A 13,873-nucleotide genomic window follows, 5' to 3' on the forward strand; every position below is an offset into this window, starting at 1 on the left:
CCCCTCTTTATTGTTTACCGGATTTCCAGCTAAATCCCCACTTTTCTACATCACATACTTCCTGAGTCAGCAGGTTACAGAGAGTATAGAAGATGTGACCCGGAAAGTATTCTTACAGAGCCAGTGAGAACTGAACAAGAGTGTACAAAGTGATATTAACAATGGATGTGTTTGTCAAGTTACAGTCTTCAAGTTGCAGTTTTGATGCATCAAGTTAGAGTTTTGATGCGGTACCTGCTTATCTGTTTGTCTCGGCCTCAAGCAAGAAGGACAATATATCTGTAAAACAGCAAGGAAAAAAACCTGCCCTGGCCAGGACCCCCAACCCCATTACATCACCTTTGCAGATCCTGATTACCTTTTACATATCCAACCACATAGCCCCCCACAACATGCCTCTCCAGGTCCAACACGTGGTGTACCTCATACAGGGCACTCAGTGGCCCAATAACTACAATGTTGGTGAAACCAGACAATCACTATGCTCTCTAATGAACTCACCCAGGAAATCAAAAAAAAAAAATGCCCCATCTCGGTTGTGGGTGAAAACTTTTCACGGCGGTCAGACATAAAGTGATGGCTCTCTGTTCTCCACAAGGAATCCTGCATCAGAGAGGAGCCTGGAAGTTGAAATTCCTAACTTAGCTAGACACTAAAAATCATGGTCTTAATAAAAGCATTGAATTTATGGCTTATTACAATATTCTGTACCCCCTTAGACCTCCCCACCCCACTCCCCGCCTTGTTGCCCTTTGGCTGCAGAGGCATCAACAACCCACTTCACCATGAATGGGTTCTTAGAGTATGATTTGTGCAATTACTTATGATAAACTATCTGTTCCACCTTTGTGCTTAGTTGTGACATGCTGAGGACTTTCTCCACACCTAAAGAACTCCGTGTTTGTTCGGAAGCTTGTGTTTCTCACCAACAGAAGCTGGTCTGATACAAGGTATTATCGCACTCAGCTTGTTGGTATTAAAATTAAATTGTCCTTTTAGGCACAGCCCTGAGCACTGAATAGAACATGAACCATGATGTTCCAGGGCAACAGGAAGGCGGTGTACCTCCAGGGATAGCTTTGGAAGAAACAGTTCCCCTCTTTCTTTCCCCTTTGCCCTGGAGCACTAGAAATTGTCTAGCAATAGTAATTAACTCACAAGCCTCATGTTTTACTTTTACATTATCATAACTCACTCTGGACTCCGGGGGACACTCTTTTGTATTACACAGACTGCAAAGGATTTGCAAATGTGATTGTACCTTACAGGAATAAGATTTCCCAGAAGATCTTTATTAGTATCCACTGGGCATTGAAGCAAATATCTGCTGCTTATGACACATACAAATACAATTCTCAGAGGTACATGATGTCTTTACCAATATGCCAAAAAGGGAAGACTGTGCTGCAACAGCAGATGGTGTAGATGGCTCCATCAGCAGGATGGACCCTAATGAACTATTAAGCACCCATGCTGCACAGGGCACTTCTTGCTGCGGTAAGCAGTGTGGAGAAGCAACGTAACATCTAAGGGCTTTTGCCACTTGTGAAAAGTGGTTTGAGATTATGTATTTGTTACAACTGTTGTGCTGATATTCAGGATGCCTTAGTTGACATCTACATCTTAAATTACTCCTCCAGTTTCTATAGATATATGGATTCCTCTCTTTTAACCTCTTGTGTATTGTTGTTATATGCATTTGTGGGCCTAGAATTTGAACAGCAGTTCAACCTGGCTCTGACATTTTGCACTTGTGACACTTGACTTTAATATGTCCATGTGTGAAATGGGTACAGTAGCACCTACCAATTTGCCTCTTGGTTTTATGGGAAGGATTAACTGCTTTACAGCACTTTGAAAATCACAGGGTCATATATTCAGCTTGAGAAGATCAGTGTGGATGTGCACTGGCTGAGGATCTTATCACATAATGTAGACTATAGAGGCTTCTGTGTCCCTACTGATTCTGCTTCAAGTTCTGTCAAAAACCAAAAAATGTAGAGATTATTATTTTATTTTATTAATAAAAAAGAAAATATTCATAAATATACATAATATAAAGAACTTTAAATAAAACCTTTTTAGTCTCTTTAAATGTCGAGTAACTGTTCACTTCCTAGTTATTACAACTATTTCAATGATGTCTGAGAATAAGGAGATATTTGCTGTGCAAGTTTCACTATTTAAAAAAAACCACCTACAAAGGAAAAAAAACCCACAGAATTTTATTCTGTAAAGCACACATAATTAAATTAAACTTAGCTCGAGGGAATTAATTCAGACATTAAAATCCCACCGCAAACGCCTTAGCCATCCCAGAGGTACTGTTTTAAAGCCCCCGTTTTTGTTTTTGTTTTTTAAGTTTTCCTCAATAAAAACAATCCTTTCATTGTTTGTACTACACTGCTCTCTGCTGGCACGAGGCTGGGATTTTCTGTAATATTACAACTCAATAATGAAAATGATACAGACCACTCTTGTATCTTGATGTCACCAACTCTTACCAGCCTGGCAGGGTGTCCTGGTAGATAGTCAGTTGTGAAACTTCCCACATAGAGCAGAGAGCTGTAGGGTTTGTACTCGTTTCAGAGTCAGGCTCCCAGAATTGCCAAGCTGTTAAAAAAGAATGCATTTGGCCTCTTTGCCTTCTGTTTTGTGTGTCCGTGTATTCAAGCTCAAGGGTTAGAAGTGTCCCCTATTTCTGTGAAAGTGGTGATGCTCACTCAGCATGACCCTAAATTTTCTATGACTCATGGAAAAAATCATGAGGGCTGGCAACAATGTTGATGATTTTTCTATTTGGGTTAGCTCTAAAGCAACCCCCATCCCAACATGATTTTTAAGGGCACTGTACGTCCACTTTCTGATTCAAGGTGATTTCATCTTAGCAGGTAGAGGTCATTCTTTGTTGAAAATGCTGTTTATCAAGAGCAGCATCTTTAAGGCATTCCCAAAGTGATGTAGCTTTCTTGCAGGTCATGTCCCAGGAGACTGATTTCTAGCTATGTCCTTCAGCCAGTCTGGTTAAATGGTCAGTCTTCGGTATTGGCAGTCTTGTCACAGCACCACCTGATCATTGACTACATAGCGGCATTCTTTGGTTATCATGCTCTGTTGGAATTTTGTTGGTCTTCCATCTTAATAGAAGACATTTCTCAACTGGAATGTAAAACTCTCACCCTAGTTTCTGGGGGCTTTTAAATACACAGTGGCACATCCAACATTTCAAGTTTCATACCTACAGGTTTTTTTCCCCTGATTTAAAATACCCTCCTTTACCTCCAAGTCAACAATCCCCAAAACTTCTGTGTCCGTGCTGTCTTGCCACCAGGCCCAGATGTCATTCCTGCAAGAGTTCAGAGAGAACTCAAAAGTGAAATTTCACACCTACTAATTGTGGTTTAGAGCCTGTCCTTTACATCAGCTGCTGTACCAAATGACTAAAGGATAGTTCATGTGATACTGATTTTTTTAAAAAGGGCTTTAGAGGTGAGCCTGACAATTACAGACCACTAACTGTAACTTCAATACTGAGCAAACTGAAACTATAGTAAAAAACAAAATTGTCAGACAGGTATATGAACATAATTTGCTGGGTGGGGGGAAGGTATCAACATGGTTTCTGTAAAGGGAAATCATGCTTTACCAAGCCACTAGGATTCTTTGAGGTGGTCAACAAGCATGTGGAAAAGGAAGATCCAGTGGACATAGTGTGCCTATATTTCTAGAATGCCTTTGGCAACGTCCCTCAACAAAGGCTCTCAAACACAATAAGCTGTCATGGAATAAGAGGGAAGATCCTCTCATGAATTGATAACTGGTTGAAAGACGGGTAACAAAGGGTAGGAATAAATAGTCAGATTTCAGAATGGAGAAAGGCAACTAGTGGTATCCCCTAAGGGTCTGTACTGGGACCAGTATAACATATTCATAAACAATCTAGACAAAAGGGTAAACAGTGAGGAGGAAGAATTTGCAGATGATCAAAACTGCTCAAGATAGTCTGAGGGGTAGCTGTCTTAGTAGGTAGCCTCACAAAAAAACAAGCAGTTCTGTAACACCTTAAAGACTAACAAATTTAACTAATAAATAAATTTATTAGTCTTTAAGGTGCCAAAGGACTTCTCGTTTTTTTGCTCAAGATAATTTAGTCCAAAGCAGACTGTGAAGAGCTTCAAAAGAATCTAAAAATTAGGAGACTGGACAACAAAGATGGCAGATGAATTTTAACGTTGATAAATGTAAACTAATGCATTTTGGAAAACATAATCCCAATTATATGTATAAAACAATGGGGACTAATTTAGGTGTTAGCACTTAAGCAAGAGAGCTTGGACCTATTGTGGCTCAGAAGTCAGGACACTGGGCTAGATGGACCTGTGGTCTGACCTAGTTTGGCCATTCTTATGTACCCTGGCTGCTATTTTAGTGGCCTCTGCATACTGAAATGATTTAGGATTTTTCTACATTAGAGATTTTTGCAGCCGTGCCACTATATTGACGCGCAGTATATAATGTCTAATGTAATGTACATCAATGACATGACTTCACCTGTTTTGAAACCAAGCTAAGTCACATTTGTCCATGAGCTTGCATTAGTGTAACTCCTTAATGTAGCTTAAACCTATTGGCTATGCCTACACGAGAGAGTTTTGTAGACAAAACTAGGGTTTTGTAGACAAAATTTGTGAAGTGTCTAGACGCAAAATGCATTTTGTCTACAAAACACCTGTGTAGACGCTCTGGGGAGCCCTTTTGTCAACAGCATAGCTCAAAAGATCAATCCACTTTTATGTGCAGACGCAACCTATCGACAGAAGTGTTGTCAGAACATCTCTTCCGCCAGTAACTTCTGTAGACGGAACAAAAAAGCAGTCCGGTGGCACTTTAAAGACTAACAAAATAATTTATTAGGTGAGCTTTCATGGGACAGACCCACTTCTTCAAACCATAGCCATACCAGAGCAGACTCAATATTTAAGGCACAGAGAACCAAAAATAGTAATCAGGGTTGACAGATGAGAAAATTATCATCAAGGTAAGCAAATCAGAAGCAGAGGGGCAGAAGGAGTTGGGGGGAAGTAAAGAATTAGATAAAGCAAAGTATGTAAAAGAGCCCATATAATGAGCTAGAAAATTGAAGCTCCTAGTGTAAATGTATCCTTAGAGACTGAGCTCTGCACATACCCTCTAGATTAAGTTTGCAGCAACTGGCAAGGGTCAGCATGTGCAGGGATTGGACCTGGTTCTCTGAATAAGCAAAGGACTGTACTCGTCAAGGCTATCAACCAGCACCTTTCACCTGCCATTAACATTTTAATTCAGGAAATCACCTTCCACACACACAGTTTTGAGGGTACACTGCTATTATGCTGGGAGTACAGGAATAAAATTGGCTCATGGGGCAGTCTGTGGGGCCAGGAAATAATTTGTACCAGTGTCTCATTGCAGAATGATGACAGAGATGACAATACTTTCCCTTGACACGCAACTTTCCCTGAGTCCTGTTGTTAGTGTCTCAGAGACCTATGATTGGAACAGAAATTGTCAGCTGCCTGACTCATCCTACGCTGTCTTCTCTCCAATCACACCTTCGTACTGTATGTACTGCTGGGTTTCATTGCTCTTTATAAAATATGGAGACCCTCGATCTGTGTCTGTAATGTCCCCATATTTCCTTGTGCACTAAAGATCACATGTACATACTGTCTGCCTGAGCCTAATGCACCGCCCTTAAAGATGCAACATAGCTGCAGCCGTCAGATTTGGACCTGTGTTTCTCCAGATTTCAGCGTTTTGATTTCATCCTCCTGGGGAGCAGTAGGAAGTGGTTTCTGTTGTTAATGACGAAGCCACACACATTGTGTACAGTGGGGCGGATGGTTGTATGTTCCCTTCAGTATTTTTACTGCCATCCACAATCCCACAAGTATAAAAGCACGGAAGATCTGAAGTTAGAGAAAATTAGGTTTCTCAGACTCTTGTGACCCTCAAGGTGTTGGGGGTTGATTATATTCTTTATATGTTGTTCTTCTCAGTGTGGTGTCTGAGCTTCTTCCAGTAGTGCATTGACTAATACCTGTCCTGAGTGATGCATTCTCTCAGCCAAGGGAGAACTGTGTGTGCAATGCAGAATGCTTGGTTTGTTTGTTGGTTTTAATGTCCACACTACTCTATGTTTAGATTAGAGAATACAGATCAAAGAGGTGCACCTGGTAATCCAGGCAGTGGGGTGGGGAGGTTTGGGATCGTTCTAGTTCCTTTGGGATTTTATTCTATACACTATATTCAAATCTAGCAAAGATTCACTAGTGTCGGGAGTAGCTTGATTCTATTTTTTTATTGATATGGCTTTAACTGTTCCTAGTAGAAATCCTTTTTCTAAACAGAGCCATTGTGTCATCAGTGGTGATACTTCTCTCTAACTGATTCTGCCCTCCAGCTACATGTTTTGCCAATTCAAATTCATATTGGGTTCCAAGAGAAACTGACAACAACAGAATAAGAATTCCACTGAGGTTGCTCAATGGCAAATTACTGCAGTCATCGTACATATTGATAATAACCAAAGTTGTGAGAGGTTTAGGCCTAATTATCAGACTAATTAAAAAACAATTCTGTATTCTGATTATTAGGAAGTCAGTCAACTATAAGAAAACACAATTTTGGAGCGATGTCTGTTTTGCTGCAAAATTCCAAAGCTTTAACTATGGTTGATGGATGATGCACACAGTAATCTATAAAATCTTGGCTTTTTTTTTTCCATCTGATTACTGGAGTGCTCTCTAGAAGGGGATTCAGAGCTCCAACTTGAGAATGTAATATGACACACAACTCCTGCATGGGCACTTAAATTAACATTTAATCACTTGAAGTGAGATATAGTGTAGGTTTTCTATAAGGGTCTAGACCTAATATGCAGCAGTTTAGGCTGGTAAATGTATTCATATAACTAGTCGCACAATTGTGTGTCTCATTTGTAATCACAAATCTCATAATCTGGTTTGCAGCTGTGGTTTCAGTGCATCTAAAATTACCACCTGTGTCTCAGGGTACATTTACAACAAGCAGCACACCCAAGTTACTAAAAGTCAGACCTGTAAATGCTGTTTGTTGGCACTTTTACCCTCTACAAGTGGCATTTGTTTGGCCAGCAGGGCATTGGAGCTGACCCTTCTCAAGACAGGTATCTGAGAGTATATTCAGAGTCCATTCCTTCTCAACCTCCTGTGTGTTCTTACCCACCCTTAATGGTTTATTGTTCTTCCTGATGTTAATTGAAGAATATGATGGATACAACTTTTCCTCAATGCGACAGCACTAGTTTCATAAACTAGATGGAGAAGGGGATAACCAGTCAGGTGGCAAACCATGCAGATGACACAAAATTACTCAAGACAGTTCGGATCTCACAGAACTAGCTGAATAGAGAAGAAAATGGCAGATGAAAAGTCACTGCTGGCAAGTGCAATGCAAAGTAATGCACTGGAAATACACATGATTAGGTCTAAATTACATGTTGCCCCTCAAAAATGAGGCCTTGCTGGAATTAATGTGAAAAGTTCTCTACAGACCTCTGTTCAATGTGTGTGGTAGGTAGAAAACCTGATAGAACGTCATAACATTAGGAAAAGAGAGATAATTAGTCAGAAAATATGTCACTGTATAAGTCCATGATACACTTACATCCTGAATATTCCTTGCAGTTCTGACCACTTCATCTCAAAATGGATGCATCAGAATTGGAAAAAGTACAGAGAAGAGGGGAAACAGACTAATGGTCTGGAACGGTTACCATATGGTGAGAGATTAAAAAGATTTTGACTGTTCAATTTGGAAAAGAGAGGATTAAGAGGGGATATGGTAAAGGTCTATAATGTCATGCAGTGCTGGGGAGGAGCCAGTGGTTGTGGTACATGTAGGTATCAATGACATAGGGGAGGGTAGGAGAGATGTCCTGGAAGCCAAATTTAGGTTGCTAGGAAGGAGACTGAAATCCAGGACCTCTATGGCGGCATTCTCAGAAATGCTTCCAGTTCCATGCGCAGGGCCAGGTAGGCAGGCAGAGCTTCAGAGTTTGAATGCGTGGATGAGACGATGGTGTAGGGAGGAGGAATTTAGATTTATTAGGAACTGGGGACACTTTTGGGGTAGGGGGAGCCTATATAGGAATGATGGGCTCCACCTAAATCAAGGTGGATCCAGACTGCTGGCATTAAACATTAAAAAGGTCGTAGAGCAGTTTTTAAACTAAGAGATGGGGGAAAGCCGATTGGTGCAGCGGAGCACGTGGATCGGACGGAGACTTCTCTTAGATGAGACTCCATTGATAGAGATTCCCTAGAACTCAGTCAGAAAGAGAAGATGGGAGATGGTAAAGTATGGGCCAGATCAGATGAGAAACAGTCACATATAAAAAAAAACAAAAAACCAACGCATCAGTGAAGGGCAGACATATAGATAATGGTAGTTTTTTGAAGTGCTCTTACACAAATGCTAGTAGTTTGTCTAATAAGATGGGTGAATTAGAGAACCTCATATCAAAGGAGGAGATTGACATAATAGGCATCACAGAAACCTGGTGGAATGAGAAAAATCAGTGGGACACAATCATACCGGGGTATAAAATATATTGGAAAGACAGAACGGGTCGTGCGGGTGGTGGAGTGGTACTATATGTAAAAGATAATATAGACTCAAATGAAGTAAAAATCCTAAATGAATCAAATTGTTCCATAGAATCATTATGGATAGCAGTTCCTTCCTCTGTTAGGACTATGGCACAAGGAATATATTATCGACCACCTAACGAGGACAGTGATAGTGATGCTGAGATGTTAAGGGAGATTACAGAGGCTATCAAAATTAAAAAATTCAGTAATAATAGGGGATTTCAATTATCCCCATATTGACTGGGTACATGTCGCCTCAGGATGGGATTCAGAGATAAAATTTCTCGATGCCTTAAATGACTGCTTCTTGGAACAGCTGGTACAGGAACCCACAAGGGGAGAGTCAATTCTTGATCTAGTACTGACTGGAACGCAGGATCTGGTCCAAGAAGTAACTATTACAGGACCGCTTGGAAATAGTGACCATAATATAAAAACGTTTAATATTCCTGTGTTTGGAAGAACACCGCAGCAGTCCAACACTCTGGCATTTAATTTCAAAAAGGGGAATTATACAAAAATGAGGAGGTTAGTTAAACAGAAATTAAAAGGTAGAGTAACTAAAGTAAAATCCCTGCAGGCTGTGTGGAAACTTTTCAAGGACACCATATTAAAGTCCCAACTTAAATGAATACCCCAAATTAAAAAACACAGTAAGAGACCTAAAAAAGAGCCACCGTGGCTTAGCAACCATGTAAAAGAGGCAGTGAGAGATAAAAAGGCATCCTTTAAAAAGTGGACGTCAAATCCTAGTGAGGAAAATAGAAAGGAACATAAATACTGCCAAATTAAGTGTAAAAATGTAATAAGAAAAGCCAAAAAAGATTTTGAGGAACAGTTAACCATAAATTCAAAAAACAATAGTAAAATGTTTTTTAAGTACATTAGAAGCAGGAAGCCCGCTCAAAAAGCAGTGGGACCCCTGGACGATAGAGAGAGAAAAGGAGCAGTCAAGGAAGATGATGCCATTGCAGAGAAACTAAATGATTTCTTTGCTTCAGTCTTCATGGCTGAGGATATTACAGAGGTTCCCAAATCTGAGCCGTCCGTTGTAGGTGACAAATCTGAGGAACTGTCCCAGACTGAAGTGTCAGTAGAAGAGGTTTTGGAACTAATTGGTAAGCTAAACAGTCACAAGTCTCCAGGACCAGATGGCATTCACCCAAGGGTTCTGAAAGAACTCAAATGTGAAATTGCAGAGCTGTTAATGGTGGTTTGTAACCTATCCTTTAAATCAGTTTTGGTACCCAATGACTGGAAGACAGCTAATATAACACCAATATTTAAAAAGGGCTCAAGAGGAGACCCTGGCAATTACAGACCGGTAAGTCTAATGCCAGTACCGGACAAATTGGTAGAAACAATAGTAAAGAATAAAATTGTCAGACACGTAGAAGGACATGATTTATTGGGCAAAAGTCAGCATGGTTTCTGTAGAGGGAAGTCATGTCTTGCTAATCTATTAGAGTTCTTTGAAGGGGTTAATAAACATGCAGACGGGGGGATCCAGTGGACGTAATATACTTAGATTTCCAGAAAGCCTTTGACAAGTTCCCTCACCAAAGGCTCTTATGTAAATTAGGTGGTCATGGGATAGGAGGAAAGATCCTTTCATGGATTGGAAACTGGTTAAAAGACAGGAAACAAAGGGTTGGAATAAATGGTAAATTTTCACAATGGAGGGGGGGTAACTAGTGGTGTTCCCCAAAGGTCAGTCCTGGGACCAATCCTGTTCAACTTGTTCATCAATGATCTAGAGAAAGGGGTAAGCAGTGAGGTGGCAAAGTTTGCAGATGACACCAAGCTGTTCAGGATTGTCAAAACCAAAGTAGATTGTGAAGAACTTCAAAGAGATCTCAGCAAACTGAGTGATTGGGCAGAGAAATGGCAAATGAAATTTAATGTGGGTAAGTGTAAGGTAATGCACATTGGGAAAAATAACCCCAATTACACATACAATGTGATGGGGGCAAATTTAGCTACAACAGATCAGGAAAGGGATCTTGGAATTGTAGGGAATAGTTCTCTGAAAACATCCACGCAGTGTGCAGCGGCAGTCAGTAAAGCAAATAGGATGTTAGGAATAATTAAAAAAGGGATAGAAAATAAGACTATCATACTTCCCCTATATAAAACTATGGTACGCCCACATCTGGAGTACTGCGTGCAGATGTGGTCTCCTCACCTCAAAAAAGATATACTGGCATTAGAAAAAGTTCAGAAAAGGGCAACTAAAATGATTAAGGGTTTGGAAAGGGTCCCATATGAGGAGACGCTAGAGAGTAGTAGGTAGTGGGTAGTAGGTTCAAAACTAATAAAAAAATTTTTTTCTTCACACAGCGCACAGTCAAGCTGTGGAACTCCTTGCCGGAGGAGGCTGTGAAGGCCAGGACTCTAACAGAGTTTAAAATAGAGCTTGATAAATTTTTGGAGGTTAGGTCCATAAATGGCTATTAGCCAAGGGTAAAGTATGGTGCCCCTAGCCTTTAGTCAAAGTCTAGCGACAGATGGCAGGAGACAAACCGCTTGATCATTGTCTTCAGTTCACCTCCTCTGGGGCACCTGGCACTGGCCACTGTCGGCAGACAGGATACTGGGCTGGATGGACCTTTGGTCTGACCCAGTATGACCGTTCTTATATTCTTATGTCATTGATGGTGAGGAGAAAGTGAAGAGGGAGGTGCTATTTACTCCATCACATAACACGAGAACTCAGATCACCCATTGAAATTAATAAGCAGCATGTTTAATACAAACAGGAGGAAGCACTTCTTCATGCAACTTATAGGCAACCGGTGGTGCTCATTGCCAGGGGATGCTGCCAAGCAAAATATATAATTGGGTTCCAAAAGAATTAGATAAGTTCATGGAAAAGCAGCCCCTCAGTGGCTATCAGCCAGCATGATCAAGGATGCAACTCCATGCTCTGTCTGTTCCTAAACTTCAGTCTGCCAGAAACTGTAGCTACAGGTTGCACTTCCCAAACCCAGGATGCTCAACATCCATGATCTAGCAGGACCACGGTTGTTACTGGACCAGAGAACCCCAGGCTGGGAGGCTATTAAGATGAGGGCTGGTGGCTGGCAGCCTAGCAACAGGGGGCTAGCAGCCATGTGCAGGGAAGCCTGGTGGGGTTAGTATCCCAAGGGACGGCACCAGCAGGACTGGGGCAGTGTCAGCAGCCTGGCTAGGACTGGAGCCAGCACACCTGAGACCAGGGCCACATCTGGCAGCCCAGCCGTGGCTGGAGCTCATACCCCCAGGGCCAGTGCCATGGCTACAGCTGGAGCCAGGGCCATGTCCAGCAGCCTGGCCACAGCTGGACACAGCCTCTATGGGGCCATCATCTGGAGCTGTGGCTGGAAGCCTAGCTGTGTCCAGAGCTGGGGCTGGCATCTGGGCCTGGTCAGAGGAACAGGGGCTCTTGGGGCTGGAGATGAGGGTCCAGAGGTGGCAGAGGGGGTAATGATGTGCAGAGTGGTGGCAGGAAGGGTCAGCAGTTTGCTGGGGCTGGAGGCAGGACGCCTCTTTTCATCAGGCAAATTCTCTTGTTTGGGACCAGTTAGGTCCCCAGGGTGTCAGGCAAGGGAGGTGCAACCTGTAGATGACAGAGGATGGATCACTGCATAAATTGACCAGTTCTGCTCATTCCCTCTGAGGCACCTGTCATTGGCCATGATCAGCAGACAGGATACTGGGCCAGATGGAGCACTGGTATGACCCAGTAGGGCCATTTTTATATTCTAAATCATGACTCTGCAGCAGCACTGGCTGTTGTTTCACGGCAGTCCCACTTACCATTCAGTGAGCGACCCTGGGTTGAACAGCCTGTTTTTCCAGAATTCTAAGGCGCAGGGTTAAGAGGCACCATCTTGATGAATTCATTTCACAGTAAAGCACATGGGGAAACTTTTCTTTCCCTCGCCCCCGTGGGATTGTGGAGGCTGTTTTCAATACTTCTCTGAAGGCCAAACTCTGAATACAGGCAAGTGCGGAGAACCTGTATAGCTCTTGTCTACGGAGTCTGGAGAGAGCCATTCTTCTCGGTTTTGCTTGATCTGCTTTCTTCAGTGGCTATTTCTAACACTTGAAGCATGTTTATACTCGTTCCAAAGCTATTAGCATGGTCTTCGCATTGTTTCCCATTCTGAATAGAGTAAATACCACACAAAAGCCTAAGGTCACAGAACAGTAACTGTTGATATTTTTTTTTCACGTAACTTCCTTTTCAACCACATTCTCAAGGCAATCAAGTTATTTTGAATGGTGATCTTTTGGAAAAAATTGTACTCGATTTAATTGTTATGAAATTAACCAAATACTGGCTGCCTTAATGCCACAATGCACTCCAGCCCTTGTTGTGAGAAGGTATAATCAGTCAGTTCCCCAGCTAGCAAGGGGTGTGATTATAGATATAGTTACAAAGGGGAGCTCTTACCACCACAGTGGAAAAAGAGGGGAAGCTGTTTCCCCAGTGTCCCACCAGCCAGGGAAAGGGAAGAGCTGAAAGTCCGTTTAGGGAAGAATGTTTCCTATGATTTGACTTATGTAATTGTTCCTGCCATAGTTGTTCCTTGCTGCTTAGTATAATTTATTCCTAGTTGCTCCACCAGCTTATCTTAAGCATTTTGTAGGGTGCACATGAGTGTCCCACTCGAGCTTGCTTATGGTGAAGCATTTCCTCTAGCTGTCCCCTACCTAAATAGGATCTTGGCGTACAGCACTGTTTCTTAATCAGGCATTTTGTTGGCCGATCTGGAGCTAAAGCACTGCATAGTGTCATGTAGGATATATTTTTTATCTGGCAGTGAAGGAAAAAAGCAGCTCAATTAAATAGAGGCAGAGGAATAAATGGACCCAGAACACTTGCCCCTGTGCTAGAGTATGTGCTTCTTTCTTGTAATGGTTATGAACATGGCAAGTCTGTTGTTGCCTATATCTCTTAAAGGCCCCAACCAAAAGTAGTACCCCACTGTATGAGGCTCTATACATACACTTAATAAGAGACAATCTCTGCCTTAGAGAACTTGTGATCTAGACAAACAAGAAAAATAAATAGCAGGGGAAAGGAAATAGTTTGCAAGTGGGAACTGAAGCCCAGGTATAAGTGACTTGACCAAGGTCACTAAGGAAGCCTGTTGCAAAGATGGGAAATGAGTCCAGGTTTCTTGAATTCCACTCCAGTGTTTTAACTGTAAAAC

At 41.9% G+C, this 13,873-nt stretch overlaps 1 protein-coding gene across 2 annotated transcripts in view; it reads left to right on the forward strand.

Annotated features, from left to right (window-relative positions):
* The window catches only part of CAMK1G (calcium/calmodulin dependent protein kinase IG), a 426,418-nt gene that overhangs the window by 373,764 nt on the left and 38,781 nt on the right, over positions 1-13,873 (forward strand). The window contains exon 2 of one of the 2 annotated variants that reach the window (XM_074977533.1): positions 7,707-7,801. The exons of the other annotated variant lie outside the window; for it this stretch is intronic. The gene's annotated coding sequence lies outside the window, so the exon portion shown is untranslated. The remainder of the gene's footprint in view (positions 1-7,706; positions 7,802-13,873) is intronic. 2 annotated transcript variants of the gene reach the window in all.

Source organism: Carettochelys insculpta, chromosome 26, assembly GCF_033958435.1.
Source record: "Carettochelys insculpta isolate YL-2023 chromosome 26, ASM3395843v1, whole genome shotgun sequence".
Classification (NCBI taxonomy): Eukaryota; Metazoa; Chordata; order Testudines; family Carettochelyidae; genus Carettochelys; species Carettochelys insculpta.